The sequence below is a fragment of the Pan paniscus genome, chromosome 5 (assembly GCF_029289425.2).
Source record: "Pan paniscus chromosome 5, NHGRI_mPanPan1-v2.0_pri, whole genome shotgun sequence".
NCBI classification, from domain to species: domain Eukaryota; kingdom Metazoa; phylum Chordata; class Mammalia; order Primates; family Hominidae; genus Pan; species Pan paniscus.
In genome coordinates, this window is record NC_073254.2 from 91,287,238 (window position 1) to 91,307,723 (window position 20,486).

General features: G+C 38.2%; 1 protein-coding gene across 1 annotated transcript in view; it reads right to left on the reverse strand.

Annotated features, from left to right (window-relative positions):
- LOC117980615 (translation initiation factor IF-2) overlaps nt 1–20,486 on the reverse strand; it is a 190,878-nt gene that overhangs the window by 73,969 nt on the left and 96,423 nt on the right. The gene's annotated exons all lie outside the window — the stretch shown is intronic.

Below are 20,486 nucleotides of genomic sequence, written 5' to 3' on the forward strand. Positions count from 1 at the left end.
GGGAACAAGTGAAGATTACCCTGCTCTTAGGATTATCCCCATGAATATGTAGGATTAATTGGAAGAGCATTTTAAAATAGGATACTAAAGAGACAGATTTGAGAGTCAGCATGGATTCAACTTAACTATTCAGGAAAACTGGGTTTATTAATTTTGCTACAGTAGTTAACATTCTTCTATTTTTTACAACTTTATTGCATATTCAACACTACCAAATATACAAATATTTTCTCCTCAAATGGTATTATTGAAATAATAACTAGTTATTATTGAAATAGCTAGTTTTATCTACTCTCAGCTTTGGAAAAGAAAGAGGTTACAAGAAGAATGAATAAACAAAGGATAAGTGGTAGACAAGGTGAACCAAATGAGATCTGACAACTCACCTTAGAACACGGAGGTTGTCTGACATCTTTAAATGGATGATTTAACTGTTGTGAGGAAGAGAAGTTCAAGAAAAAGCCCTGAAGGGAAAAAAAAGTAAGGGCAGAGAGACATTTTGTTGAATGGGGAGACAGCAGGCTTTGAAGCCAGATGGACTTTGGTACAAGTGGCAACATCATCAATTATAATTGACTGTGTGGTCTTGGGGAAGGAGTGTAAATTCTCAGGGTGTCTGGTCTCCTGTTGGTAATAATACCTGCTTTGTGAGTTTCTTGGAAGGATTGGAGAGAGGGTAGGTGAAATGCCAGGAACATATTCCAGACACTTATTAATAGTAGCTGCTGGGGCTCTAGAAAAAACAAAACAAAACAAAAAACAAGAAGATGCTTAGTTATGACAGGTCTTGTGTAGCACTTATTTTAATGAAAATCAATCTAATCTAATGGATGTTAACCAGGTTTATAGGTCGAAACAAATACTGTAAGTTTTACTTTTAATTTTAATATAGTTTTACTAAAAAAGCTAGCAGGTATGGAATTAATGATTTTACATTAGATACACTGATATTGACAGGACAGAACATTTCCCTCACTGTGAATGTAATGAATGTACAAAACAGCCCTTTGTTGCTCCCTTAATAATTTTTTGAAATGGTTTCTTCTCTTCCAAGAAAAGAGCTGGAGTGTGAGACAGAGGTGAAGGCTTTCAATCAGATGACCTTAGTTTATTTTTAGTACACTATCAGTTTCATTCTTATTGAAAGCTGGAAATTTTACTTTCTAATCCTCCAAATAGATATGTACTTCATATCTTAGTGGTAGGCCACTTAATGTTAACACTATTTAAAAATGTGTATGTAATTAATTCTATGAACATGGTGGCCTAATTGCCATTATTTTCTTACAACTGGAGTTAGAAGAATGAAGAATTTTGTGCTAAAGAAACATTCACCTTTCAAAATTCAAAATTATAGATATTATAATACTGTGACATTAAAACGGGGCCTACTGGAAGTCCTGGGTCATTGTCTTGTTCAGCTGTTTATCCCCTCAAAGCACCACCCCTGTACTATACAGAAGAAATGAAATAAATTCTCATTGTTTTCAATAGAAATTGAACATTTTTATCTTCTTTGAAAAACAAAAATCTAGGCCAGGCGCGGTGGCTCACGCCTGTAATCCCAGCACTTTGGTAGGCTGAGGCAGGTGGATCACCTGAGATCAGGAGTTCGAGACCAGCCTGGTCAACATGGGGAAACCCCATCTCTACTAAAAATACAAAAGTTAGCTGGGCATGGTGGTGTGCGCCTGTAATCCCAGCCACTCGGGAGGCTGAGGCAGGAAAATCGCTTGAGCCTGGGAGGCAGAGGTTGCAGTGAGCTGAGATCGTGCCATTGTACTCCAGCCTGGGTGACAAGAGCAAGACTCCGTCTACAAAAAAAAAAAAAAAAAAAAAAAAAAAAAAATCTAGCATTCAACTAATTTCTCATTTTATCTGTTTCAATGTCCAGAAATGAGAAGGGAAATTATAGACTTGTATAATTGGCAGGGAGTGTGGATCCTAACTTTGCAGATAATGAAGGTGAAGGATGGATAGGTGTCATAATTCTGCTCCTCTAAAAGCTGCAGATGGAAGAGTTTGAGGAACCCAAGCTATGTGGGTCTTTACAGTGCGTTTGCTATGTGTGGTTCTTTTTAACTCAGTGAACACCTCTTAATAGAATGCATTCAAGAGCATCAGCCCAGACAGTGGGCTGACCCATGCTGCGGTACTAACTTAAGACCAGAGTCCTCTTCCTGAAAGAGGCTTTCTCACCACTTAATGTGTTTGCTACCTGGCCAGTGCTTATGTTTGGTAAGTTCTGAAGTAGGTCCAAATACTTCCACTTAGGAAACAAACCACTGGGTCTCTGAAAAATGGTCTTTGGATATAATCATCTCTGACAGCATGCCTTACTGTACACAGTAGCTCTTCCAGATCTCATCTCTGGGACAATGTGGAGCCTGCTGTACTGCTGTAACCCTGACATTTCTAATCTCATTGAATGACACAGCCTAATCCCCAAACTGGAAACCAGGGAGCTATTCCTGGCTTTTCATTCATCAACATATGTAATTTGATAACAAATTCTGTCGATGCTATTCCTTGAATTTGTCTCCAATCCTCACTTCATCATCACCTCCAGTGCCTTCACAGATCTTTACCTATTGCAAGAAACTCCTAATTCTTCCCTCTGCCACCAGAAAGCATGCAGCCTTCACAAAATGCCATGGTGTTTCTTTGTATCTTAGGTGCCTAACAGGGTCCATAGTAAACACTCAATAAACAGTCATTGAATTAAAAAAAATGTTCAGCAGTAATATCTTAAAACAAGTAATGTCTTGAAACAAATATACAGCTGCTTTTAAATATACAAGCAGATGTATAAGTCTACAGGCAGCTACTTATTATGACCCCTTTTTGAGATAAGATTTCTTCAAGACAAATAGCCTCCAAAGTGAAATATTTGTATGATAGTACAAAGATTTATATGGAAAGGTTTCATAAGTATTTAATGTTTTGTTTTACAAAGCAGATCATAGTGCCTTCCTGGTTTCTCGAGTCACTTAGCAACAAGGGTCATTAATTAGTTTTAAACTGATTTAAAAGCAGGTTCAAATTTGAGGTTAAAAGAAAGGAAGGGAAGTACATGGTCTCACTTATCCTGCTTGGCTTGCAATTTTAAATAAGATGAAGTAATTTTACAATCATATTTAGTAGATCAATGAAGTACCTGTTTCAGTGCCTGGCTGAGAGTTAGATGCATGGAAATAAACAACTGCAAGCATGAAATGAAGTTTCTCTGTAAGAAAACCATCTGGAGCATCTGGCAGAATAAAGACAATTCCCTTGGCAGTTCACAGCAAAGCTGATTTCCCCTCCTCTGTTTTTACAGTTTAGACAGAAATACTGATTGACAGCAAAGGCTACTCTTCAAGGTATGGCTTTTCCCCTTAATGTTTAATTTTCAGATTGTATTATAACTTTGATTTCAGCTTTCCTTTTTTCTGCATATTGACAACCAAATTGAAACTAAAAGCTCCCTTATTTTAAGGTTTTCTTAAACAGAAACCCTAAGGATGTTCTAGTTGATGGAAGTAAATGATCACTCAAATTCCTTTAACCTTCCTGAGCTTGAGTGTTTTGTAGGCTGGAAAACACTTGCACCTAAAAGACTTTGTGAAACGGTTGGTTCCTCATTTTGTTTATCCTCTTTTAGCTTATGGTGATGAATTCAAATTATAAAAACTGTAATGAGGTCACAAGATCATTCACACCAAACTCAGGTCAAGAAATGTAGCACCTGTTCTTAATAGCTTATCTGATCTTCATGAGCCCCATCCTGCTGATGGTTAGGGACATCTTCCATTTGCCAGTGGGAACTACTATCGCTTCATGTTTCTATTTCTCCTTTTAGTTTAAACATTCAGAGTATTCAAAATTGAAATCAGGGCCAGTATAACAGCCTTTTTGGAATGACTATTTCTTTTGGTAAATTACTAGTCATCCAAATTTTACACCCACCTCTTTTTCCTGCCCAAGATGGCTTCTTGGGAGCATTGAGGAGGTTTCATCTGTGGTAGCAGAGACCAGGTGAAAAGATTTATGTAGTGTCCTCTAGATGCTCTCAAATTGCAACTGTGGAGAGGCTGGGTTAGGCTGCTTCTCTGAACTGGTAACTGCCAAGGTTCAAGTGGTCTCATCTGTCTGTTTGAGTTTAAACCTAGTGGTGCCCATGGTGGAGCCAATAGCCCAATAGCCTTCGGTCTCGAAGTTGTTACTAATAGCAGCCACATAATTTAGACTCCAAGCTTCTGTAAAGTCACAGGCAATGTGGGAGGCATCTGTATGATGGAGAGAGATTTGGCCCTGTAATTTGAATTTTATCTTTGAGATTTGGCCATGTGACTTTGGGAAAGGTAAGTGACACTCTATGAACTTCGGTTTCTTTGTAAAGTGGAAGTAATAATACCTGGCAGAGGCCTGAAGGTTATAAAATCGGAATGTTTATTCCTGACACAGACTGGATAATACATGACTATTATTGTTGTTAATATTTCTTGAATATTTGTGGTTTCCGAGTGTTCTTTTAAAGCCCAAAATCAAAAAGAGTAGAGTAAGGAGGGAAAAAAGAAAGGAAAGAAAGAAAAGACACAGAGCCAGATCTCTATTTAATAGTTTAGATTGCTCTTTGACTTTTGTTTAGAGATTTTTCCTGATTAAATAACACTGAATCCTTCTTTATCTAATTTGATTCATACGAGAAAAGACTGAGACCACAAATATAGAAGAAACATTATATAAGTAATGTTATTATTATATTTATAATATAATTATTCTAGGAATCTTGGGTAATCTACTTTTAAAATGAAGAACAATCTATAAAATACCTATCTTGGGATTTGGTGAGATAAATGATATTACATTTAATGGTTCAGAAAGTTAGTTTCCTCTTTATCATCAATATTTCTGTGTGGAAAGAAAAACATCAGTTAAGTAGTTAGATTTCCCAAAAGTGTTTTCAAGAGAATTTTGTACATCTAGGAAAAACTTTGCTGATAAAACATTTTTCTCTACTCTTAGTTTTTAGGCCTCCTACAAGCACTCTGTAATTGCACAAATGCAATTGCTGATTCAAACTAAAGCATGAGAATTATGCTAAAAAAAATCCAGCCCTAGAAAAACATTTTTATAGTGCCCATTAATGTGATAAATCTGATAATTTTAAAATGGTAACCATATGTAGACTTGTAGACTGGGTAATCCATAAAAGAGCTGCTTTCAACTTTAAAGACCTAATTATCTTGGTAAGTAGCTTCATAGTTGACACGAGGGAGACTTGTTCATTTATAGTCTTCTTTGTATGTGTATGTATTGACATGCTTGCAAGCTGGGGTTCAGTGAGGCTTCATCTAGACAGACTTTTTTCTAGTATGTCAGGAAATTATCTTCTAATTGGATATATATATATATATATATCCAATTAGATATATATCATTCCAATTGAGAAGTACCCCTCCTCCATTACAACCCTTCCTCCACTACCACCAATTTGAAGAAATTGTTATTCTGGTAATTAAACTAATAAAACTGACAAATAATGAGAGAGATTACTTTCCTCAATAGTTAACTCCTAAGACAGGCTGTCTGAAATACTTCAGGATAAATTTAACAAAATACGTACAAGATCCATACGTTGAAAACTACAAAAGATTGTTAAGAGAAAATTTAAAAGTCAAATAAAAACGAAAAATATCATATTCTTGAACTAGGAAACTCATATTGTTAAGAAATCAATTTTCCCCAAATTGATCTTTAGATTCAATGCAAGTCTTCCCAGAGGACTTCTTTGTAGAAACACGCAAGCTGATTCTAATAGATATGTGGAAATAAAAAGGACCTACAATTGTCAAAATAGTCCTTTAAACGAAAAATAAATTTGGAGGAATTCCATTTTCTGATTTCAAGCTTTACTTCAAAGCTACATAATCAAGACAGTGTGGTCTTGGTGTAAAGATAGATCAGTGGAATAGAGTAAATAAAGAGTTCAGAAATAGATCAACATTTGACAAAGGTGCCAAGGTAATTCAATAAGGAAAGGATAGTATTTTCCACAGGTAGTGTTGGAATACCTGGATATTCAAACGGGAAAGAAATGAGCATCAATCCTACTCACACTGTACGCAAAAGTAAACTTAAAGTAGATAATAGACCTAAAGTAAAAGCGGAACATATAAAGCTTCCAGGAGAAGACACATTTTTTTCAAGATATTGTAAATAGAACAGAACTATAACCATAAAAATTGATGAATTAGACTTTATTAAAATTAAAAACTTAATTTTTAATTAAGTTACAACCCCACTCATTACAACTACTGCTCTTCCAGACACATCACTAAGAAAATGAAAAAGCAAGAGTCTGGAAAGAAAGTATCTGCCATACACACACACACACACACACACACACACACACACACACACACATATATATACACACATACATATATATACACACACACATACACGTATATATACATATACTATATATATAGATGTGTGTGTAGACTTACATCCAACATACTAACATATGTAAAGAACTCTCACAACTCAAAAATAAGACAAATGACAAGTTTAAAAAGGGAGTGAAGGATTGGAACATACCCTTCACAAAAATACATATGCAGTGGCCAAGAAGGACATGAACATATCATTAATCATCAGGGAAGTGCAAATTTCCCTGATATTACTACAAACCTGCTAGAATGGCTAAAATTTAAAAGACTAACAAAAACAAGTGTTGGAAAGGATGTGGAGCAACTGGAACTCTCATATACTGCTCCTGGGAATGTAAAATATTATAAATACTTTGGAAAACAGTTTGTCAGTTTCTTATAAAAGAAAACACATACTTCCATATGACTCAGATTTAGATGATATGGAAGTATATGAAAACCTATGACCAAGAGGAATGAACCGTATGTCCACAACAAGACAGGTACACTAATGTTCACAGCAGCTTTATTCATAATAGCTCCCAACTGAAAACACCCCTAATACACATTTACAGATGAATGGATAAAAAAGTTGTGGAATATTCACGCAACTTACCAGTAAAAAAGAATAAACTACTTTTACATATAATAGCATTGGTGAAGCTCAAAAACCTTGTAAGCAAAAAGAGCCAGACACAAAAGAATACCTATTGTATGACTGCATTTACATGAAGTTTATAGAACAGACAAAACTAATCTACAGTGACAGATGTCAGGTCAGCAGTTGCCTGAGAAAGGGCTGGAGTTTGATTGCAGAGTTATGAGAGAATGTGGTGGGGCCTGGGGAAAGGAGAGGGAATGCCGACAGAAGCATTCTATAGCTTAATTATGCGGATGATTATATGGGTGTATGGGGATGATTACATGGGTGTATATGTCATCAAAGCTCATTGAACTATACACTTAAAATAGGTACATTTTATTGTATGCAAAATATAGTTCTATGAAATGAAAAAAAAAGAAAAAAAACAGACTGTCTTCCTAGTTAAAATTTTTCAAAGTAGCACCTAGAAGGTCCATCTAACTTGGCATAAGTGTGAAAAGCCTAGAGAGGATAGTAATTTCTTCCCTATGACTCTATCTTCTTAATAAGAGGAACCTGCTCCTACATCCTTCCCAGAGTTTCATTTTCACAGCCTTTCATAGCTTACAAAATAGTTAAAAAATCAATGTACAAAAATCACAAGCATTCTTATATACCAATAACGGACAAACAGAGAGCCAAATCATGAGTGAACTCCCATTCACAATTGCTTCAAAGAGAATAAAATACTTAGGAATCCAACTTACAAGGGATGTGAAGGACCTCTTCAAGGAGAACTACAAACCACTGCTCAAAGAAATAAAAGAGGATACAAACAAATGGAAGAACATTCCATGCTCATGAGTAGGAAGAATCAATATCGTGAAAATGGCCATACCGCCCAAGGTAATTTATAGATTCAATGCCATCCCCATCAAGGTACCAATGACTTTCTTCACAGAATTGGAAAAAACTACTTTAAAGTTCATATGGAACCAAAAAAGAGCCCGCATCGCCAAGTCAATCCTAAGCCAAAAGGACAAAGCTGGAGGCATCACGCTACCTGACTTCAAACGATACTACAAGGCTACAGTAACCAAAACAGCATGGTACTGGTACCAAAACAGAGATATATATCAATGGAACAGAACAGAGCTCTCAGAAATAACGCTGCATATCTACAACTACCTGATCTTTGACAAACCTGAGAAAAACAAGCAATGGGGAAAGGATTCCCTATTTAATAAATCGTGCTGGGAAAACTGGCTAGCCATATGTAGAAAGCTGAAACTGGATCCCTTCCTTACACCTTACACCTTACACAAAAATTAATTCAAGATGGATTAAAGACTTAAATGTTAGACCTAAAACCATAAAAGCCCTAGAAGAAAACCTAGGCAATACCATTCAGGACATAGGCATGGGCAAGGACTTCATGTCTAAAACACCAAAAGCAACAGCAACAAAAGCCAAAATTGATAAATGGGATCTAATTAAACTAAAGAGCTTCTGCACAGCAAAAGAAACTACCATCAGAGTGAACAGGAAACCTACAAAATGGGAGAAAATTTTCGCAACCTACTCATCTGACAAAGGGCTAATATCCAGAATCTACAATGAACTCCAACAAATTTACAAGAAAAAAACAAACAACCCCATCAAAAAGTGGGCAAAGGATATGAACAGACACTTCTCAAAAGAAGACATTTATGCAGCCAAAAGACACATGAAAAAATGCTCATCATCACTGGACATCAGAGAAATGCAAATCAAAACCACAATGAGATACCATCTCACACCAGTTAGAATGGCAATTGTTAAAAAGTCAGGAAACAACAGGTGCTGGAGAGGATGTGGAGAAATAGGAACACTTTTACACTGTTGGTGGGACTGTAAACTAGTTCAACCATTGTGGAAGTCAGTGTGGCGATTCCTCAGGGATCTAGAACTAGAAATACCATTTGACCCAGCAATCCCATTACTGGGTATATACCCAAAGGACTATAAATCATGCTGCTATAAAGACACATGCACACATATGTTTATTGCAGCACTATTCACAATAGCAAAGACTTGGGGAACCAACCCATATGTCCAACAATGATATGGATTAAGAAAATGTGGCACATATACACCATGGAATACTATGCAGCCATAAAAAATGATGAGTTCATGTCCTTTGTAGGGAAAGAGATGAAATTAGAAATCATCATTCTCAGTAAACTATCGCCAAGGACAAAAAACCAAACACCGCATGTTCTCACTCATAGATGGGAATTGAACAATGAGAACACATGGACACAGGAAGGGGAACATCACATTCTGGGTACTGTTGTGGGGTGGGGGGAGGGGGGAGGGATAGCATTAGGAGATATACCTAATGCTAAATGACAAGTTAATGGGTGCAGCACACCAGCATGGCACATGTATACATATGTAACTAACCTGCACATTGTGCACATGTACCCTAAAACTTAAAGTATAATTTTAAAAAATCCTCATAAACATTAAATTAAGAATGAAATGCCTTTCTAGTCTGTTATTTTTCTGTCATATCAATTGCAAGTATTTTATCTGTTATCTTAGGTGTTGTATTTTCTGCTTCATCATTTTTTTGATTGTAGCATCCTAAAATAAGCAATTGGATCATGTTCAACACAGGGAAAATAGTTCCTTGAATATCTTCCTTACTGATAATCTCTTCCACATCTGTCTTGTTATCATAGCTTTCTAATGAGATTTTAAGTAGTCTCCCTACTCCCAATTCATTTACCATGTGAATATCACCATGTAAATAATCCTACTAAAGCTATTCCTTAATCAAATCATCCCCCTTCTCAGAAACCTTCAGTCACTTGGCTTACTAAAAAACAAAATTCATTAGTTTTCCAGGACCGGTTCCATTCTATCTTTCCCGATATCCCATTGTTCCCCTGTGAATGACACAAGTTCTAGCTGAAATTGGCCACCAGTCATTCCTCTCCTACCTCCACCTTTTCCTTCCTCTTTGCATTCCAGGTCTCACCCACCTTCCATAACAGTTTGCATGACTCTCCTCAACCATCACTCACAACAGGTGTGATACCAGCCACGCATCAAAGCATTTTCTCTTTCTCTTGCACTTACTCCTGCACTTACTCCTGCAACTCTTAAAGGGCTGGGCTAAGTTTCTGTCATCTTTGTTTCTCTCACAGAGAGGCCTCAACACAATTTGAGTGAATTCATGGAATGAATCATGCAAGTCCATGTGGTTGAGAAGCAGAAGAGTGAGGACCAGAATCTCTAACTCTTCATTCCTCATTCTATTACTTTTTACACCACGGCGGTTGCAAAAATCTCCCATAGGACTTCGAATTGCCTTTGGAGAAGGATGGGGAGAGCACGTTGCTCCAGACATTTAAAACTGAATCAAAGAAGGCAGTAAAACTTGCTGCAGGGAATCGTCCTGGCGGAAAGATCAGCTTAGATGCCTTTTTACTTCTAATCTGTTATGGTGGTAGAGCAAATGGACTATGAAGTCTCCTACGGAAACTGATACTGTTCATTGGATGTTTTACGTACACTTTTTTTCTTTTTAAATGGAGCCTGATTGGAGACTTACAGTTTATTTTGTGTGTGGTCAATTATTTCTAAATGGGTTCAAACTTTTTTTGTGTGTTTGAAGAATATTTTTACAAAACAGAATTTTGGACAGCACTTTTTTGAAGGCATTAGTTTCCAAATATATTTAGCATGGCACACTCACCAGGCCACCCTTTGACACCATGATGTTGTTTGAGAAGAGCAGATACCATTTTAAACCAGCTTGCTTATGACACTGCACGTTCCAATAAAACACAATCTGTCTTTGGGTTGGCTTGGCACTTTCCATAGCTCTTATACTTGCCTCCTTCTTTTGTCAAATCATACTTCAGTGTTATCTCTGATAGACAATACTAGAAAGCATATTGTCGTGGTTGCAGCAAAAGTACATTTCTGGTGTGGACAAAAATATGGCCACTTGCCTATGACATGACACTCAGGTGGATATATGCTACTTTTAATGATGTCAGTTGAAGCACATGGACAAAGCACACCATGTGGTGGAGGCTACCGACTGCCCTCCTTTTGTTTCATTGTAAAGATGTAGCTGGACCATGGTTGTTCAGCCAGAGACTCATTTCCCAGCCTTCTTACAACTACATGAAGACTTGTGACTATGCCGTTGTGGTAGAGTGTGAGGGATGTGATATGTGCTGCTTCTGAGCTTGGGCCTTGCAATGCTGGCTGGGTGCTCTTTTCACAAGCTGGAACTTAAATCTGCCTCCAACCCTGCTCAGCATGGTCATATTTTAGAGCATGGGTGGGCAAACTTTTTCTTCATGTAAAGGGCCAAATAGTAAATATTTTCAGTTTTGTAACCATTCAGTCTCTACCCTGTGGTGTGTAAGCAGCCAAAGATGATATGTAAACAAATGGGCATGGCTGTATTCCAATAAAATGTTATGTGCAAATCCAAGTGGCAGGCTGGATTTGGTCGATGGCCTGTAGTGTTCTAATCCCTGCCTTGTGGTGAATAAACTGTGGAAAGAAACTGGGTGCCTACATGGCTGCAAGGAACAGAGCTGCCCCAGACCAGACCACTCTCCTACGGATAGGTTATGAGAGAGGGGGGAGCTTTCTTTTCTTTAAGCCACAGTACTTTTGGGCCTCTTTGTGCAGCAGTTGGGCTTTTCCCCTACTCAGCACACACGAGCAGGCACTGTTGGCCTTTTTTAGATTCAGCTTCACATTTGAGAGCAGGAAGCTTTAGTCCGGAGCTCCAGCCATTTGAGATTGACTCTTCACTGAGTCTTATGTTTCCCCAGAAGGCTTTAAGTTATTCCATCCATTTTATTTAAGGAAGGTAGATTAGTTTTGTCAGTAGTCATCTGTCTATTTGGATTATCGTCTTACCCTTTCTTGAAACTGATGGAGGTATTCCCAGGGTCTATTTGATGACCCCTGAGCTGCCTGAGGAGCATAGTATGCAGATATAATATATGAAGGAAGTAAAATTTTTCTTCGGGGATTTTTTTGTTCCTCCTTCATCCAAAGTCCTTTTATCCCTCCTCAGATATCTCTACTATGGCTTAGTCTTAGAGTATTGGTTTTTCTTAGCTATAAATTATAGCTCATAAAACTTAATATGTCATTTTTGTTTTGTTTTGCTTTTTCTAATCATAAATTATATGACCTTTACAGAAAATTTAGAAAATACAGAAAAACTGAAAAGTTACACATGGTACAACTCACAACCACAATCATAGGTAATAATTTTGGTGTATTTTCTATACAGTTTTGGCATGTACTGGGACATAGTTTAAAAAAACTCTTCAAAATTCAAAGGGATAAGATTCCATAATTAAAGCTAATGAAATTGGTGAATGATTATTCAGTTATTTCTGCCTGAAGGTTAGAGAGGGTTTGATGTAAGAGGTAATATTCCAGTTTGATCTTAGAGTATAAGAAGCACTTTGAAGCAGAGAGAATAAAGAAAAATCATCCCATGGTAAAAGAAAAACATGGAGGCATTAAAGTGTACTTTATATGGAGAATTTAATACTTGACTATGGTCTTGAGGAATTTATTAAAACTTGGTGCTCCAGTTTTCTTGTTTAAGCATTGGGAATGGTCATATTTGTCTTTTACCATTCTAGAAAATAGACTATGTGAAGATAAGCCATGTTCAAATATGAACTCTTGAGAGAAAAGGAACCTAAATATCTCTGGCATAATTGAATATCAGATTTTTTTCATTCTTACTATTATAATTTTATTCACTATAATAAGATAAAGTAATTCTTCTTCCAGTCCTTTTTGTGAAAAGTTTACAAGAAAAAAGGTATCACATATTTTAAGTAAATATTTGTTTTATTATCTGGACTTTTATTCACAAGGAAAAGCTATTCAAAAATCATCCTTATTTTAGGTTAAATGAGAATGATATTCATTCAATTTTTATTAAGTATTTTTGGATGTTTCTGACTGTGATATTTGTTCCTCTCAATGACTTATAACATTAATTTTCAATTTCAATCATTAATTTGGCTGTCACAAAAGTAAGCTCTATAATGTTCAAGTACTAGTCTTGTAAGTGTCATTAAAACTAATCACTATGGTGTATTCAATATTCAAAAAATAAACATTTCAGTTGTAAATAGTTCAGAGTAACTGTAAATATGAGAGCAGTAACATTTCAGATATTTCTGCTTTTCAGGTTAAAAAAAAATAAAACAATCTAAAAAGCAGTGCCACAAGGAGAAAATATTGAAAAGTAACCTGTTTTAGTACCCAAGTGAATACTTGGAAATGTCAGACCCTTGCCCAGTATCTCTCTTGGTAATTTCTTTCCATGGGTATCTTGGCCAGGCAGAGAACAAAACAGCCTGAACCTGAAGAACTTTTTCACTCTTTTGTGAGATACTAAATCCTCAAATGGGATTTTGCTGGGAGTCCTGGAAGAGGACTGGAGAGCAGTGTCTTTGAGAAGCAGAAATGCTGACAGAAGGGATTTCTTTCTCATGCTGTGGGAGGAAACACGAGATCTGAGGACTCTGAAAGTAGCAGGAACTTGGGCTGTGCTCAGTGGCAGTGCTGGAAGGCGGTGCTGGCCATGTCTAGTCTACATTAGTCTACACAGGAAGACTCTGCGCCAACCGAAAAGGTGCCCCCTCTAGGCAGATGCAGCCCAACAGGCATACAGCTTGATGAGCAGCAGATGGTACCTTTGTCCAGAGGAAAATGAATCAGCCCATGCCAAGGCACAGGGCCTGACTGCCTCTAGGCCCCCTCATCCCCTCAATCTAGCCCTGTGGGCAGGGCACAAAATGCACCACTATGTCTCTACAGAAATATAGCCAGACATCAGAGGGAAGCCTCTGTAGTGCACCTAGGGAGGAGAGACCCCAAGTGTTGGCAACCTCAGCCTTAGCATAAGTCCAAGCTGCACAAGTACTAACGGGAGGAAGAATTGAGTTATAATGCTTACGATCTGCCTTTCCTTCTCTCTCTAGGGAGAAAGAGCTATTTTTTGGCCAGAACATCCTCTTAGACTTGAGGAATGCTGTCCAGGATGAGGAATGATGGGGAGAGAGCCTGGGAGTCAACAGTTGGACATAAAGGATCAAAGAAAGGAATGGGCATAAAAGGAGAGGAGCCCAAGCATGGAAAAGAGGAGAACAGAGAAGGGAGTCCTGAGGAGGAAGGAGGCATCTGACACAACAGTGGTAAAAGCATCCTTAGGAAACCCTGCTGTGTATTGTGTCCTATAGCTCTCCCACCACCTCTACCACAAGAGTCTTTGAGTGAAGCTCTCTGTGGCTTCCCCAGGCTTTTTTCTTTTTTCTTTTTGCATGGGTAAGATTTGTGTATTTCAGGTTGTGAAACTGTGCTGAGATTGTGCTCCAGGTGGCCCAGCGTACTCCGAATGCATCGTCCTTCTGCATCACCACCAGGGAGTGTGATAGAATTTGCAGACTTTGTGCCACAGAGAAAAAATAGATTTAAGAACTTTGACTTAGGAGTAAGTCAAAGATGCCCTGATACATACTAGTTAGAATGGCAAACAATTTTTTGATAATGAAAAATGCCAAGTTTTGTTTAGAATGTGGAAGAACTGGGATGCTCATTCACTGATAGTGGGATGTAAATTGTTACAGGCATAACAACTTTGGAAAACAATTTGTCAGTACCTATTAAAGCAGAACATACATATACCCTGTGGCCTGGCAATTAGCTTCTGGGTGGATGCTCAACTGGAGTGTGTACATATGTGCACCAAAAGACAAACTATTCATAATATCTTCAAACTGCCCATCAATAGCAGAAGTCATAAATATGGTGTATTCAAGGATGGAATTCTATATAGTAATGATCATGAGCCATCTACAACTATACATGGCAATGAGGCCAATTCTCACAAACAGAATGCTGAGTGAAAGAAGTAAGATAAATCGAGTTTCTGCTCTAGGATTCTATATACATATGGAGTACAAATACAGGAAACACATATCAGTGAGGTTAGAGGTCGGGATGATAGTTACCCTTGGGGAGGGGTTGGTGACAGGAAGGGAGTACAAAGGGGATTTCTGCAATGTTGATAATGTTTTGTCTTCTTATCTGGATAATGGTTACATGGTTGTGTTCAGTTTGTGAAAATATAGCAAATTGTTTAGTTATTATGTGTGCACTTCTTGTTATGTATATCACATTTCAATAAAAAGTAAAACCTAAAAAACGAGTTAAAATTTTTGCCACACTTTACATACTAGCTTTTTTTTCAGAAGGTCATAATTCTCTCATAAAAATACTGAGCAAGACTATAACTGAATACTGAATCACTGCATACTCATCAAATCCTGATACAAAACAAACAAATAAACAAAAAATATCATTAGTTGAGGAACTTGGGAAATGAAATTAGTTTTCCTTAAAGGTATTAACATCAGAGATTAACATTTGTATTCTCCCACAGCAGTGCAAATATTAAAAGCAATGTTTCAGTGAGATCGTGTTATAAATGACAAGTATATCCTGGCATACAGTGGCACATAAGTGGAGCTATCTTTAATTCTAAAAGCTATAACTTTGTGGTTCAAGGAGGGAGGCACACATTTATCAAGGCAATATGTCTGGCAGAGTCTGATTGCTGTTTCCCACCTGCACCAGAGGGCTTAGACTGGATGCTGTTCTTCTGTGTCTTGGGGCCTCAGGGGTGGTTTGTTGAAATGACTTGGCTTTTAAGGAAAGCAGATGAGCAGCTAACGTTGGCTAACATTTATTGAATATTTGCTTTGTGCCAAGCACTGTACTAAGCAGAGCTGCTTTGAGGGAGAGGAGAAGCCGGTTCAAATTACTAGAATCTAGTGGTCTGGGAGGAGGCCTTGGATATGTCGATATTGAATATCAATGCAAATCCTCAAGATATATATATTTTTTAGTTGGATGAACCTGTTGATGGGGATTTTGAATTACTTTTCTTTGGTTTCCAATCTTTGAAGTAGGAAGTGTTGTATTTTAAAGAGGATAAAACAAATTCACAAAAGGTTAAGTGATTTGCTCAATGTCACATAGCTAATAAGAGACCTAGACAGGATGTGAACCCAGCTAGACTGACTCCAGAGGCTAAGACATTAGCAACTAAACTATACTGATTAATGGTTGTTTATTTTTATGTCACCAAAGTCCAAACAGGACAGAGTAAGATGAGGATGGACAAGCCACAGTGCAAATGCAGAAGGACCTAAATGTTGGAAATTAATCCAGACAGCAAATGATACCTAGGTCAAAGAGTCTTGGCAATCTCTGGTAAATATTTTTCCCAGAAGGTTTCAAACATAATTCAAGTTTATTTAAAAGTCTAAATCAGTTTCGTCCAAACCAAAAAGGGTTCCATCCTAATCAACTTGATACATATTAATATTAAATGATCATTTTAAGTTATTCTATCTTACTGAAAGAGTTTCAAATCAGTATTCTGAGATGCTATACTTCAGTTGCCATAGAATTCTCTTTTGTCTTTTTTTGTAATATAAAAGTATTCTTTCCTCCATCAACCAACATTTAAAATACATTTCTTTCATATTAGTGGAATTTTATGTGCCTGCTAAGTACCATGTGGAAATAATCAAGTCCCATTATGAACCCAAAGCCAATTCAGAACCAATTTCAAAGCAGTTTACCCACTTAGTATAAGCAGCTGTGCACTTTTGCATTTACAGTTTCACATTTAAAATCCCTTTGTTTTAATTTTGAATCTACTTCTGTGATATAAGCTAATTACTTTGGCAGGATCTGGACCATCCTGGGGTTTATATCATAGGGACTCACTGCTCACTGCACCAGGTGGCCAGCTGTGTATGACATCAGAAGATGTCTGGGAGGAAGACTGAGCATCTCCTGAAAGTTAACTAGTTTGCTTTCTTTGCTTCTAGGACTTTCATGGACTTTTTCAGATCACTCAGGCTTGGGTTCAGGCATTATTTCAGTTACTTGGAGAATGAACGCAGGTTCTCCACTAGCCTTATTCTCTTTCAGGGCCTTGGCCAGGAGTATCTGGTTCCTTGGCCATGTTTGTTGAGATTGGGCCTTATGGCCACCTCCAACTCATTTTCTTCCCCAGTTCCCCTGAGATCAGGTCAAGGGAATGCAGATCCCTGGCAAAGGAGACACCGATGGAGGCAAATCAGAAACTCTCTCTAAGGCATTGAGGGCCTGAGTGATGACTCTGAAAAGGTCTACAATCACCTGAGAAGTTGGGTATTTCTCAAAGAACAGATAGTAAGGATTTAAATGCAGCATACCTCAGAGCAGATAAACTCCGACTCCCGCTTGAGAAAAGAACTCAATCACTTTATCTTGTTTTTGGAGCAACTAACTTGCCCACCTCACAGCAGGGAAAGGTTTGCTGGCCCCGGGCTCTGGCCTCTGGCCAGTCTTGCTAACTCACATGCCCTCTTCTTCATGTTAAAATTGAAGAGCACTGTCATGGCTTCACAAAGCTCTTTACGGGCATTGTCAGCATGAACTTGCTTTCATTTTCCATAGTCACCAGCTCATGAGCCAGCTCGACAGCAGGTCCTGAAAATGTTCTCTGTGACCTCACACCTCTGGACACCCACCCTAAGGACTGTCTATTCCAGCCAGCTGTCCCTCCATGTTATCTGTACATATTCTGCCTCCACTCCAGGAGCACCTCACGTTGTCCTGGTATTTTGGAAACTAGGTTTTATTGTGAAATTCAAAGATGCTACTAAAGGACAATAGAGAAAGAAATATTCCAAGTACTTGGAATTAGGACAGATGACTTTTAAAAAACAACATTTTGGCCAGGCACAGTGGCTCACGCCTGTAATTCCAGCATTTTGCGAGGCTAAGGCGGGCAGATTGCCTGAGGTCAGGAGTTCGAGACCAGTCTGGCTAACATGGTGAAACCTGTCTCTATTAAAAATAAAAAAAAAAAATTAGCCTGGTGTGGTGGCGTGTGCCTGTAATCCCAGCTACTCAGGAGGCTGAGGCAGGAGAATTGCTTGGACCTGGGAGGCAGATGTTGCAGTGAGCCGAGATCATGCCACTGCACTCCAGCTTGGGCAACAGAGTGAGACTCCAGATAAAAACAAAAAACCAGCATTTCCTGGTCAAAGGTAGCTTATATTTTCTTCCATCATAAAAGCAATTCATGATCCCAGCCTTGGGAAGTGCCAGGGAAATGAGACTATATACCAAGCACTGCACACATTCACCTATTCAGCCTTGAGAGTAGTGTGGTAAACAGGATAGAAAATGTCTCTGCTCTAGTGGATCTTAATTCAAATTAGGTAAACAGGCATTAAATAACTAAATCAATAAGATAATTATAGATAGCAAGAAGTCATTTGAAGAAACATTACAACATTAAGGAATAGGGTGATGGGGTGGGGCCTGCCAAGGGGCAGGTGGCTAGGTCTGCCTGTGAAGGCAGGATTTAAAAACAAACCTGAATGCTGAGAAGCAGAAAGTCATGCAAAGACCTGAAAGAAGAGCATTCTAAGCAGGAGGAAGGGGAGACATGAAGATCCTGAAGGAGGAATGGACTGCATCTGTTTGATGAATAGAAGGAAGGCCAGCATATGTGCTAGAGGGCAGTGCCATGAGTTGGGGATGAGGACTAGAGGAGGAGAGAGGAGAGGCAGGCAAGAGCGAGGTCACGAGAACTTGTGGGCAATGGTAATTCTCTCCACTCAGTCTCAGTGCAGTGGAGAGCCTTTGGAGGCTTTAAGCAGGGAGTAACATGATGCAATTCATGCTATAAAAGATCACTTGGTTGCGGTGTGGAAAACAGATTATATAAGGAGAAGAATGGGACAATTAGACGTTATTTCTGTACCTCAGGCAGGAGATGATGGTAACTTTGATGTGAGCATTGGAGGCAGAAGAGAGGAGAATGGATGCAGGATGCATTTTGGAGGGAGATCTGATAGAAATTTGTGATGGATTAGATGTGGGTGATAAGAGAAAGCTATGGAAAGAATGGAATCAAGGATGAGCAAGTAGGTGAGTAATGGTAATATTTACTGAGATGAGGAAGACTCCATTTCTCCCAGCAGCCCTTTAAGTTGGGTTCACCTATCCCACCCTATTCCTGTATCTATTTTATTCTATATCTATACATCTAACCTTTATCTATATTGTTCCTATATGTACTATAATGCAGAAAGGAAAACCAAACCTTAGAACTATAGGGTAACTTGGCCAAGGACACAAAATTAGAATGCAGTGAGCAGGGATTTGAGCCTGTTCTGCCTGAGTCCAGGGTCTGTGTCATAATCACCACTTTGAGATTATCTTTTGCTTACCAGCCAACAACTACTATTGTGAACCTTTTTATTTCCTTTCAGCCATAAAACATATATTATATTTTAAAACATCTCTGACATATAGCATATAAGTGCACTAGCTTTCTCATCAGCTATTATAATATAAGGGTATTGTTCAACACTTCATAATATTATCTTCTATGCAAATTATCATCCTGCAAATATTTCTTTACAAGAGAATAAAACTATGAGCATCAATGTATGGGGAAGAAACTGGTAAATGGCCTAATACTATTTACATAAGGGAGAAAAATAAAAAAAGTTTATCTGATTCAGTATTTCTCTAAAGTTTTCATTTGAGAATTTATATATGAAACATCTATGCTTTTAATATAAAGCATCTTGTTGCATATTATTATATTTATTAGTAACTATTTTTAAAAGCGACTAGTTTTACTCTTTAAAGTTATCTTCAAGCCTTCAATACCTTCTAAAAAATATTTTCTGGTCATAGTGCTGAGTTGGTGAGTAGCTCACCTGTTTATCAGTATGGAGCTCGGCGTGACAGTGCACACTCTGCCTCATTGCTTTATCCTGACTCCCTTGGTTTCAAGTAACGGATGCCCAATTTGGCTAGTTCAAGTGATGATAATAACACTATTAATATTATCTTGGACTGGGTTACCTGGAAAGTAGAGATTGAAGTGAACAGGGATTTTAAAATCTGAGTTGTATATGACAGGTGCAAACCTAGGGGAGCCAGAATGAGTAAGAAGGGAAACTACGCAAAGACAGATGGGAAATCAGTGGGATGGGAAACATTACCACCTTGGCTCCTGCTTCCTGGGAGCTGTGTCCAGAATGGCCAAGTCATTCAGCCGGTCTACCAGGAACTTCTCCAGAGAGGTCAAAGGGAGAAACTGTACCTTGCAGCAGTCCAGGGATGCAGGAAGGAGGGGACTATATCTACCTGATTCCCTCTTATCCCTTTCCCATTGATCAGAGTTTGCTCCATGGGGGGTTCAACTCCCTGTCACTTCTAGCTTGCATCACAAGGCAGCTTCAGTGGCTGCTCAGGGTGTTTTGCCCAGCTACCTGGGTTGGCCAAGGGTGAGGATCCTGCATTTCCAGAAATGTGGGCTGTCTAGGAGGTGAGAGGTAGAGATAATTTGA